At 38.6% G+C, this 13,303-nt stretch overlaps 1 protein-coding gene across 1 annotated transcript in view; it reads left to right on the plus strand.

The window, feature by feature from the left end:
- The first annotated feature begins 5,149 nt into the window (after positions 1 to 5,149).
- fbxl16 (F-box and leucine-rich repeat protein 16) overlaps positions 5,150 to 13,303 on the plus strand; it is a 101,258-nt gene continuing 93,104 nt past the window's right edge. Inside the window, exon 1 of the mRNA XM_061973775.2 lies at positions 5,150 to 5,319. The gene's annotated coding sequence lies outside the window, so the exon portion shown is untranslated. The remainder of the gene's footprint in view (positions 5,320 to 13,303) is intronic.

Consider the following 13,303-nt stretch of genomic DNA (forward strand, 5'->3'; position numbering starts at 1 on the left):
ATAAAAAAAAAACACGATACCGATAATTTCCGATATTACATTTTAGAGCATTTATCCGACATCTCTAATAATAATGTGTTAATTCCACACGACTGTAGACATCGGTATCGGTTTATATCGGAATCGGTAATTAAGAGTTGGACAATATCGGAATATCGGATATCAGCAAAAAAGCCACTATCGGACATCCCTACTTTTGTGTGAATGAGTGTAAATGGGGGAGGGAGGTTTTTTGGGTTGGTGCACTAATTGTAAGTGTATCTTGTGTTTTTCTATATTGATTTAAAACTTTTTTTTTTTAAATAAATAAATAAAACCAATACCGATAAAAAAAACCCTGATACCGATAATTTACGATATTACGTTTTTGAGCATTTATCCGACATCTCTAATAAAAATGTGTTAATTCCACACGACTGTATATATGGGTGTCGGTTTATATCGGAATCGGTAATTAAGAGTTAGACAATATCGGAATATTGGATATCGGCAAAAAAGCCATTATCGGACATCCCTACTTTTGTGTGAATGAGAGTAAATGGGGGAGGGAGTTTTTTATGGGTTGGTGCACTAATTGTAAGTGTATCTTGTGTTTTTTATGTTGATTTAAAAAAAATAAAATAAAAATAAATAAATTAATTTAAAAAAACGATACCGATAATAAAAAAAAAATGATACCGATAATTTCCGATATTACATTTTAGAGCATTTATCCAATTTATCTCGAATAATAATGTGTTAATTCCACACGACTGTATATATCGGTATCGGTTTATATTGGAATCGGTAATTAAGAGTTGGACAATATCAGAATATCGGATATCGGCAAAAAAGCTATTATCGGACATCCCTACTTTTGTGTGAATGAGGGGGGAGGGAGGTTTTTTTTGGGGTTGGTGCACTAATTGTAAGTGTATCTTGTGTTTTTCTATGTTGATTAAAAATTATTTTTTTTAAATAAATAAATAAAACTGATACCGATAAAAAAAAATCCGATACTGATCATTTACGATATTACATTTTAGAGCATTTATTTGACATCTCTAATAATAATGTGTTAATTCCACACGACTGTATATATGGGTATCAGTTTATATCGGAATCAGCAATTAAGAGTTGGACAATATCGGAATATCGGATATCGGCAAAAAAGCCACTATCGGACATCCCTACTTTTGTGTGAATGGGGGAGGAAGGTTTTTTGGGTTGGTGCACTAATTGTAAGTGTATCTTGTGTTTTTTATGTTGATTTAAATAAAAAACAAAACAAAAAAAACGATACCGATAAAAAAAACCCGATACCGATAATTTCCGATATTACATTTTAGAGCATTTATCCAATTTATCTCGAATAATAATGTGTTAATTCCACACGACTGTATATTTCGGTATCAGTTTATATCGGAATCGGTAATTAAGAGTTGGACAATATCGGAATATCGGCGAAAAAGCCATTATCGGACATCCCTACTTTTGTGTGAATGAGTGTAAATGGGGGTGGGGGTGGGGGTGGGGGGTGGGGGGGGGGGGTATCTTGTGGTTTTTATGTTGATTTAATAAAAAATAAAAATAAAAAAATTAAAAAATAAATAAAACCGATACCGATAATAAAAAAAACCCGACACCGATTATTTCCGATATTACATTTTAGAGCATTTATACGACATCTCTAATAATAATGTGTTAATTCCACACGACTGTATGTATCGGTATCGGTTTATATCGGAATCGGTAATTAAGAGTTGGACAATATCGGAATATCGGATATCGGCAAAAAAGCCATTATCGGACATCCCTACTTTTGTGTGAATGAGTATGAGTATGGGAGGTTTTTTTGGGTTGGTGCACTAATTGTAAGTGTATCTTGTGTTTTTTATGTTGATTTGAAAAATATAAATAAATAAATAAATAAAACCGATACCGATAATAAAAAACCCCGATACCGATAATTTCCGATATTACATTTTAGAGCATTTATCCGACATCTCTAATAATAATGTGTTAATTCCACACGACTGTATATATCGGTATCGGTTTATATCGGAATCGGTAATTAAGAGTTGGACAATATCGGAATATCGGCAAAAAAGCCATTATCGGACATCCCTACTTTTGTGTGAATGAGTGTAAATGGGGGAGGGAGGTTTTTTGGGTTGGTGCACTAATTGTAAGTGTATCTTGTGTTTTTTATGTTGATTTAAAAAAATAAATAAAAAAATAATTAAGACCGATACCGATAATAAAAAAAAAAAACGATACTGATAATTTCCGATATTACATTTTAGAGCATTTATCCGACATCTCTAATAATAATGTGTTAATTCCACACGACTGTATATATCGGTATCGGTTTATATCGGAATCAGTAGTTAAGAGTTAGACAATATCGGAATATCGGATATCGGCAAAAAAGCCATTATCGGACAGCCCTACTTTTGTGTGAATGAGTGTAAATGGGGGAGGGAGGTTTTTTTTGAGTTGGTGCACTAATTGTAAGTGTATCTTGTGGTTTTTATGTTGATTTAAAAAAGATAAATGAATAAATAAATAAATAAATAAATAAAACAGATACCGATAATAAAAACCGATACCGATAATAAAAAACCGATACCGATAATTTCCGATATTACATTTTAGAGCATTTATCCGACATCTCTAATAATAATGTGTTAATTTCACACGACTGTATATATGGGTATCAGTTTATATCGGAATCGGTAATTAAGAGTTGGACAATATCGGAATATCGGATACCGGCGAAAAAGCCATTATCGGACATCCCTACTTTGGTGTGAATGAGTGTAAATGGGGGAGGAAGTTTTTTTGGGTTGGTGCACTAATTGTAAGTGTATCTTGTGTTTTTTATGTTGATTTAAAAACATTTTTTTAAAATAAATAAATAAAACCGATACCGCTAAAAAAAAAAACGCTGATACCGATAATTTACGATATTACATTTTAGAGCATTTATACGACATCTCTAATAATAATGTGTTAATTCCACACGACTGTATGTATCGTTATCGGTTTATATCGGAATCGGTAATTAAGAGTTGGACAATATCGGAATATCGGATATCGGCAAAAAAGCCATTATCGGACATCCCTACTTTTGTGTGAATGAGTGTAAATGGGGGAGGGAGTTTTTTGGGGGGTTGGTGCACTAATTGTAAGTGTATCTTGTGGTTTTTATGTTGATTTAAAAAAGATAAATGAATAAATAAATAAATAAATAAATAAAACAGATACCGATAATAAAAACCGATACCGATAATAAAAAACCGATACCGATAATTTCCGATATTACATTTTAGAGCATTTATCCGACATCTCTAATAATAATGTGTTAATTTCACACGACTGTATATATGGGTATCAGTTTATATCGGAATCGGTAATTAAGAGTTGGACAATATCGGAATATCGGATACCGGCGAAAAAGCCATTATCGGACATCCCTACTTTGGTGTGAATGAGTGTAAATGGGGGAGGAAGTTTTTTTGGGTTGGTGCACTAATTGTAAGTGTATCTTGTGTTTTTTATGTTGATTTAAAAACATTTTTTTAAAATAAATAAATAAAACCGATACCGCTAAAAAAAAAAACGCTGATACCGATAATTTACGATATTACATTTTAGAGCATTTATACGACATCTCTAATAATAATGTGTTAATTCCACACGACTGTATGTATCGTTATCGGTTTATATCGGAATCGGTAATTAAGAGTTGGACAATATCGGAATATCGGATATCGGCAAAAAAGCCATTATCGGACATCCCTACTTTTGTGTGAATGAGTGTAAATGGGGGAGGGAGTTTTTTGGGGGGTTGGTGCACTAATTGTAAGTGTATCTTGTGTTTTTTATGTTGATTTAAAAAAAATAAAATAAAAAAAAATAAATACATTTAAAAAAACGATACCGATAATAAAAAAAAAACGATACCGATAATTTCCGATATTATATTTTAGAGCATTTATCCAATTTATCTCGAATAATAATGTGTTAATTCCACACGACTGTATATATCGGTATCAGTTTATATCGGAATCGGTAATTAAGAGTTGGACAATATCGAAATATCGGCGAAAAAGCCATTATCGGACATCCCTACTTTTGTGTGAATGAGTGTAAATGGGGGGGGGGGGGGGGGGGGGGGGGGGGGGGGGGGGGGGGTATCTTGTGGTTTTTATGTTGATTTAATAAAAAATAAAAATAAAAAAATAAAAAAATAAATAAAACCGATACCGATAATAAAAAAAACCCGACACCGATTATTTCCGATATTACATTTTAGAGCATTTATACGACATCTCTAATAATAATGTGTTAATTCTACACGACTGTATGTATCGGTATCGGTTGATATCGGAATTGGTAATTAAGAGTTGGACAATATCGAAATATCCGATATCGGCAAAAAAGCCATTATCGAACATCCCTACTTTTGTGTGAATGGGGGAAGGAGTTTTTTTTGGGTTGGTGCACTAATTGTAAGTGTATCTTGTGTTTTTTATGTTGATTTAAAAAAATAAAATAAATAAAACCGATACCGATAATAAAAAAAACCCGACACCGATTATTTCCGATATTACATTTTAGAGCATTTATCCGACATCTCTAATAATAATGTGTTAATTCCACACGACTGTATGTGTCGGTATCGGTTTATATCGGAATCGGTAATTAAGAGTTGGACAATATCGGAATATCGGCAAAAAAAGCCATTATCGGACATCTCTAATAATAATAATAATAAACAAAGCATAATAGGGCCTTCACAAAATCTTGTTTAGGGCCTTTCCATCATATGCACGCCACTGGCCCCGTGTGCACGTCGCGCAGACATATGGCGTGCACGCAGGGAGTCGTGTCCGTCTGGACTGCGTGGAGCTCCATCACCGCCACCGCCGCCACGCTCGGGTTACATAAGGCGCGCGGCAGTGGGCACAGCTGCCTCCATCCTATCTCTTTAAATGACTCCGAGCGGCGCCGCTCTGCGCCTGTGCGTGCGTGCGTGTCGTGCGTGGACAACATTACGCGAGCGCCGCCGTGTCGTGTTGTGTTGTGCTGCCGGGAGGACGACCGGAAACACAACGGGCTCGCGTTCTAGCGCATATTTTGATCACGCGCGAAGCGTGGGGGGGTGGGCGAGGGGGACGAGGGAGAAGACGCGAGAAGGAGGGCGGGAGAGGTTCGGTTTCTCCACCTGACTGCTCCGCGGGTGCGGGAAATACACCGATTCGGTTCCGTGGGAGACGCCGGGAAGAAGGCGAGGATCATGGATTAATATCCGAGACAACGTCCATCCGAGAGGTAAGGAGTGCGGAGGAGGGGGAAAAAAAGGGCGGGGAAGGGAGTGCGTGGATGCGATGTGCGTGCGTGGGGTCCTTCTAAGCATCCACACTGCGGTCCTCCGCTCCGGAGGACACCGACTACACATCCCGGTAATACCGGGTGGTCCGAACTCTTTGTGATCATATCGAGCTAGTGCGGATTATTAACGGACACGATGACGTCAGCGGCTGTGAGTGACGCAACAGCCCTCCCGGTTGTCATTTTGTGCCATCGGAAATGAAACATATTGTCACATCAAAGCACGCGTTTGTACCCACGGTACGTATTCCACGCACATTTTGAGAGCCAAAAAAACAAAAACAAAAACAGCGTTGTTTGTTGTCTATACAATAAAAGCCCTCACGCAGTCACTTCCTGTTCGGCGTGTTGACACATTGTCAACACGGGCCGCCCCCTGGCAAAAAAATGGCGCCGTAAGCAGATTTGGTTTTGAATAATTTATTTCAGTTTTTTTCTCCACACTTTCACCCCCCCATTTATGTCAGGGGTGTCCAAAGTGTGGCCCGGGGGCCCCGCAGCTCGTTTTTAATTGGCCCGCGACCATACTTGCCAACCTTGAGACCTCCGATTTCGGGGGGTTGGGGGCGTGGTTAAAAGGGGAGGAGTATATTTACAGCTAGAATTCACCAAGTCAAGTATTTCATATATATATATATATATATATATATATATATATATATATATATTAGAGATGCACGGATAGGCAATTATTTCATCCGCAACCGCATCACAAAAGTCGTCAACCATCCGCATCCACCCGAACTAACATTTAATCAAAACCGCACCCGCCAGCACCCGCCCGCAGTTATATATCTAATATAGACGATGCAAGGCATTAGTGAGGTTATAAAGCTTTTGCCTGTTAAAGAAAGGAGACTGATCCAATGCAGCAGAGACATTCAATGCGTGCCACGCTGTCACGGCCCAGCCGCACACCAGTGCGCAATCATCTGGGAGCAGCGCTGAGCGCACCTCCAAGTGCGTGGAGGTGCGATGTCCCTTGCACCCGCGGCGGCTCCACCCGGGCTCGCGCCCGAGGCTTCAGCGCGCACCGCGGCGGCCATCCTACTCGTCGCGGCCTAGCCCTCGCGGCTCTCGCTGCCGGCGACGGCCGGGTATGGGCCCGACGCTCCAGCGCCATCCATTTTCAGGGCTAGTTGATTCGGCAGGTGGGTTGTTACACACTCCTTAGCGGGTTCCGACTTCCATGGCCACCGTCCACCGCGGAGTGACCCCTGTTACGCGCCCCCGGCAACGGGGGTGGCGGGCAGGTAAGCTGCGCGGGCGGAGCGCGCGGAGTGACACCTGTTACGAGCCCCCAGCCACGGGGGTGGCGGCCAGGTAAGCTGCTTACCTGCTGCGCGTGACGCCGGCCGCGGCGAAGGCGGACGAGGCGGGGTGTCGGTGCGGTGGGCGCGGTGGTGACCCTGGACGTGCGTCGGGCCCTTCTCGCGGATCGCCTCAGCTACGGCTCCCGGTGGGGCCCTCTCAGGGGAAGGGGCCTCGGTCCCGGACCCCGGCGAGGCGTCGGGGGCCTTCTCCGCTCCGTAAAAGTGTCCATCTCTTTTCTTTTTTTTTCTTCTGTTGTGGCATATGCTGCAGGTGCCTGCTCGTTTTTCGTATGTGGGTAACAACATTTAACTATGTATATATATTTCCGAATTGGTTTAACTGCCACCCGCCTGAATCTATTTCAAATCTAATTTTTTTAAATTTCAACCGCCCGACCCGACCCGCGGATAAAATCTAATTGTTTTAAATTTCATCCGCCCGATCCGCGGATAATCCGCGGACAATCCGCGGACTCCGCGGATAATCCGCTGACTCCGCGGTTGTGCCCGCAAACCGCGCATCTCTAATACACACACATAACACTCATTGTTGAGTTAAGGGTTGAATTGTCCATCCTTGTTCTATTCTCTCACTATTTTTCTAACCATGCTGAACACCCTCTCTGATGATGCATTCCGCTTCGTCTCCTTGTTGTGTGCGCAGTTGTGCACTGCACTCTCTAAAAGCCCTAGATGTTATTGTCACATATGCATGTACAGTAGATGGCAGTATTGTCCTGTTTAAGAGTGTCACAACATTGCTGTTTACGGCAGACGAACTGCTTTACGGTAGACGATAACGTGACTGCTGTTGTTGTGTGTTGTTACCGTGCTGGGAGGACGTTAATGAAACTGCCTAACAATAAACCCACATAAGAAACCAAGAACTTGCCCTCGATCATTCTACAGTTATAACGTGATTGGGCAGGCACGCTGTTTATATTGTGGGAAAGCGGACGTGAAAACAGGCTGTCGACACGTCACTCAGGTCCGCATGAATTTCAGGAGATTTTCGGGAGAAAATTTGTCCCGGGAGGTTTTCGGGAGAGGCGCTGAATTTGCGGCCCCCGCAGCTCGTTTTTAATTGGCCCGCGACGCCGACAAAATACAATTTGTGCTTAGGAAAAATGGAACCAGAACAAATTCCCCCAAAATGGGACCTGAAAACTAGAGATAATTGCTTAAAAAAAATGTATATCGGAAATTATCGGTATCGTTTTTTTAATTAACGGTATCGGGTTTTACATTTTTTTTTTACATTAAAAAAAAAAAAATTAAATCAACATAAAAAACACAAGATACACTTACAATTAGTGCACCATCGAAACCAATATATACAATCGTGGAATTAGCACATTGTTATGCCTAATTTGGACAACCAGGTATGGTGAAGATAAGGTACTTTTAAAAAAAATTAATAAAATAAAATAAGATAAATAAATTAAAAACATTTTCTTGAATAAAAAAGAAAGTAAAACAATGTAAAAACAGTTACATAGAAATTAGTAATTAATGGAAATTAGTCAAATTAACTGTTAAAAGTTAGTACTATTAGTGGACCAGCAGCACGCACAATCATGTGTGCTTACGGACTGTATCCCTTGCAGACTGTATTGATATATATTGATATATAATGTAGGAACCACAATATTAATAACAGAAAGAAACAACCCTTTTGTGTGAATGAGTGTAAATGGGGAGGGAGTTTTTTTTGGGTTGGTGCACTAATTGTAAGTGTATCTTGTGTTTTTTATGTTGATTTAATAAAAAAAGTAAAAAAAACACAAAAAAAACGATACCGATAATAAAAAAACGATACCGATAATTTCCAATATTACATTTTAACGCATTTATCGGCCGAAAATATCGGCAGACCGATATTATCGGACATCTCTAGTAATAACCTTTAGACTTAGACTTCCTTTTTATTGTCATTCAAATTTGAACTTTACAGTACAGATAAGAACGAAATTTCGTTACATAAGCTCATGGTAGTGCAGGAAAAGCAATAAGGTGCATATATAAATAAATAAATAGGTTACTGTACAGATAAATATATTGCACTTTTTCACATGCATCCACGTTTATGTATGTTTGTTATATTGTCTTTTTTATTCCAGCGATTTAATCTATTTTGGGGGGAGTTGAGGGGATAACAGTTAATTTTACTCATTTTCATTACTAGTTTCTATGTAACTGTTTTTATATTGTTTTACTTTATTGTTTATTTAAGAACATGTTTTTAATTTATTTATCTTATTTTATTTCATTTTATTTTTTTTAAAAAGGACCTTATCTATATATATATATATATATATATGTGGGCTTTGTACCGAGGATGTCGTTGTGGCTTGTGCAGCCCTTTGAGACACTTGCGATTTAGGGCTATATAAATAAGCATTGATTGATTGATTGATTGATCTTCACCATACCTGGTTGACCAAATTAGGCATAATAATGTGTTAATTCCACGACTGTATATATCGGTATCGGTTGATATCAGTATCTGTAATTAAGAGTTGGACAATATCGGAATACCGGATATCGGCAAAAAAGCCATTATCGGACATCCCTACTGAAAACCAAAATTGCTGTTGACCTGTGTTTGACGAACATATGTACACATTTCTTGCAAGATATGGTAAGATTTTGGGTTTGCGAAAGCTAAATATTAATAAAAATAAGTATTGATAAAGACTAGAGATGTCCGATAATGGCTTTTTTGCCGATATTCCGATATTGTCCAACTCTTAATTACCGATTCCGATATCAACAGGTACCGATATATACAGTCGTGGAATTAACACATTATTATTGCTTATTTTGTTGTGATGCCCCGCTGGATGCATTAAACAATATAACAAAGTTTTCCTAAATTAATCAACTCAAGTTATGGAAAAAAATGACAACATGGCTCTGCCATATTTATTATTGAAGTCACAAAGTGCATTATTTTTTTTAACATTCCTCAAAACAGCAGCTTGGAATTTGGGACATGCTCTCCCTGAGAGAGCATGAGGAAGTTGAGGTGAGCGGGGTGTATATTGTAGCGTCCCGGAAGAGTTAGTGCTGCAAGGGGTTCTGGGTATTTGTTCTGTTGTGTTTATGTTGTGTTACGGTGCGAATGTTCTCCCGAAATGTGTTTGTCATTCTTGTTTGGTGTGGGTTCACAGTGTAGCGCATATTTGTAACAGTGTTAAAGTTGTTTATACCGCCACCCTCAGTGTGACCTGTATGGCTGATGACCAAGTATGCTTGGCATTCACTTGTGTGTATGAAAAGCCGTAGATATGTGACCGGGCCGGCACGCAAAGGCAGTGCCTTTAAGGTTTATTGGCACAGCGGCGTTATAAAAAGTCAGAAATTTTACTTTTTGGAACCGATACCAATAATTTTGAAACTGATACCGATAATGTCCGATATTACATTTTAAAGCATTTATCAGCCGATAATATCGGCAGTCTGATATTATCAGACATCCCTAATAAAGACTAATTATAAGATGAATAATTGATTGAACTACATTGTACTAGTTTTTTGTTACGTTTTGTTTTATGTATGCACTCCGGGATGCAGAGACGGCAGGCAAGTGTAAAAAATAAGTCTTCTTTACCAGAGAAAAGCAGGTGCACAAATGGAAAAGAGACGTATGAAGTGTACAAAGGTACAACGTTGAGGTACAAAGCAAAATAATCCAGTCCCCAAAAGCATCCTGATTGGCAACCAGGGACAGGTGACGGCGCGAATAATAACTGGCATGTAACAGGTTTTCGGGTCTTGAATGTACAAAAAAGTACAAAGTGGCCCCGAGACCCTTCAACTTTTCTTGCTGGAAAAAGTTTGGAGACTCTTGATTTATGTGAAACGACTTTCATACTTTTTTTTATTAAATTGAATTTGATAAATGTTTTGCACTAAAACAAATGAATGGCAAAATGATTATTTTGAAGTGCAAAATTACAAAAAAAATTACAAGGCTAACTTCAAATGGTGATAGTACCAAACTGACTTTTTTTCTTGAAATGTAAAAAAAATTAAAAAAATAACAAAAAAAACCTCAACGATACCAAAATATGTTTATAGAATCATTAGTCAATCAATCAATCAAAGTTTACTTATATAGCCCTAAATCACGAGTGTCTCAAAGGTAGTAAAGTAAAAGTAGTAAAAAACATTAGTAAAAAAAAATTATTACAACTTTTTAATCTATTAGTAAAAATGCAATAAAGACATATAATTTGTTATAAGCATGTATACCAGATTAGCACAGGTCCAGGTTAAAAATCACTGAATTTGGACCAGGTATTCTCAAACTGTGGTACGGGTACCTCTTGTGGTAGTGCACAAGTGTCAAACTCAAGGATCTGGCCCGCGACGTCATTTTAATCTGGCCCGCAAACACCTGGAAATAATATATGTCAATAAAGTACTTGATATTTTCTCACTAATTGAATGGCTGGGCGATATATCGAGTTTGTAAGACATATCGATATATTTTTAAACAAGACATGAATTAAAAAAATAATAAGTAATATCGATAACATTTATTTCACGTTAAAATGACCAAACGGCGCTTATTTGTTGTGTTCCTTGTTCTCCCCGCTCCCCCCCCATGGGCTACTAAACCCCTCCCCTACGTCCTTCCAAGACGTGCTTGCACGTATAAGAACATCCATGATTGGTTGGTTGTTTACTATGCTGAGTCACGATTGGTTAGGGACAGGCCAATCAGAGGCGAGATAGGGCGGGTCATTGAACCAGCGTGGCTTGTGCAGCCCTTTGAGACACTTGTGATTTACGGCTATATAAATAAACATTGATTGATTGATTGATTGATTGAAAGTGCCTGCCTGCAAAATTATTTTTTATCCGAGTTTGATACATGTTGTATTATTTGCACGGCTATGTTATTTATTTTACGTATAAATAATATTTGTCTATTTTATATATGTTATGTAATTCTGTACTTTTTAAACAGTTTCTTTTATGTGCTGTTAATACCCATCTTGACTAACTATTAATACAAGTGCCAGGGACTGTTTACAGTCCAGTTGTCATTCACTTCAATTTCACTGAATATCGCTCAAAAATGAATATCTTTATATGTATACTTTCACCAAAAATATATCGTGATTAAAGTAAGATTAGAGTTTAAAGGGAAACATTATCACCAGACCTATGTAAGCGTCAATATATACCTTGATGTTGCAGAAAAAAGACCATATATTTTTTTAACCGATTTCCGAACTCTAAATGGGTGAATTTTGGCGAATTAAACGCCTTTCTAGCACTGTTATTTTCCGTTTTTTCGACTGTTTTCCGTACCTTGGAGACATCATGCCTCGTCGGTGTGTTGTCGGAAGGTGTAACAAGACGAACAGGGACGGATTCAAGTTGCACCAGTGGCCCAAAGATGCGAAAGTGGCAAGAAATTGGACGTTTGTTCCGCACACTTTACCGACGAAAGCTATGCTACGACAGAGATGGCAAGAATGTGTGGATATCCTGCGACACTCAAAGCAGATGCATTTCCAACGATAAAGTCAAAGAAATCTGCCGCCAGACCCCCATTGAATCTGCCGGAGTGTGTGAGCAATTCAGGGACAAAGGACCTCGGTAGCACGGCAAGCAATGGCGGCAGTTTGTTCCCGCAGACGAGCGAGCTAAACCCCCTATCGACCCTAGCTTCCCTGGCCTGCTGACATCAACTCCAAAACTGGACAGATCAGCTTTCAGGAAAAGAGCGCGGATGAGGGTATGTCTACAGAATATATTAATTGATGAAAAATTGGGCTGTTTGCACTCTCAAAGTGCATGTTGTTGCAAAAAATGTATTTCATATGCTGTAAACCTAGTTCATAGTTGTTAAATAAACACATACCAATCGTTGGTTAAAAGGCGATCGCCAAATTCGTCCTCGCTTTCTCCCGTGTTGCTGGCTGTCGTGTCGTTTTCGTCGGTTTCGCTTGCATACGGTTCAAACCGATATGGCTCAATAGCTTCAGTTTCTTCTTCAATTTCGTTTTCGCTACCTGCCTCCACACTACAACCATCCGTTTCAATACATGCGTAATCTGTTGAATCGCTTAAGCCGCTGAAATCCGAGTCTGAATCCGAGCTAATGTCGCTATACCTTGCTGTTCTATCCGCCATGTTTGTTTGTGTTGGCATCACTATGTGACGTCACAGGAAAATGGACGGGTGTATATAACGATGGTTAAAATCAGGCACTTTGAAGCTTTTTTTAGGGATATTGCGTGATGGGTAAAATTTTGAAAAAAACTTCGAAAAATAAAATAAGCCACTGGGAACTGATTTTTAATGGTTTTAACCCTTCTGAAATTGTGATAATGTTCCCCTTTAAGTAAAAATGTATCGAGATATACTTTTTCGTCCATATCGCCCAGCCCTGACTAAATGTAATTGATTTTTTTTCATTTTGACGGAAAAATCATATGTACTGCTTGAAATTGCATACCTTTTATACTTTAATAGTATTCATTATTGCAAGAAATATGACAGTATATCATCATACTTTCTGAATATTTGTTGTCTAAATAAAAATAAATACTTGAATATCTGTTTGACTTATGATTTTAGAGCAAACTACC

The sequence above is a fragment of the Nerophis lumbriciformis genome, linkage group LG22 (genome assembly GCF_033978685.3).
Source record: "Nerophis lumbriciformis linkage group LG22, RoL_Nlum_v2.1, whole genome shotgun sequence".
Taxonomy (NCBI): domain Eukaryota; kingdom Metazoa; phylum Chordata; class Actinopteri; order Syngnathiformes; family Syngnathidae; genus Nerophis; species Nerophis lumbriciformis.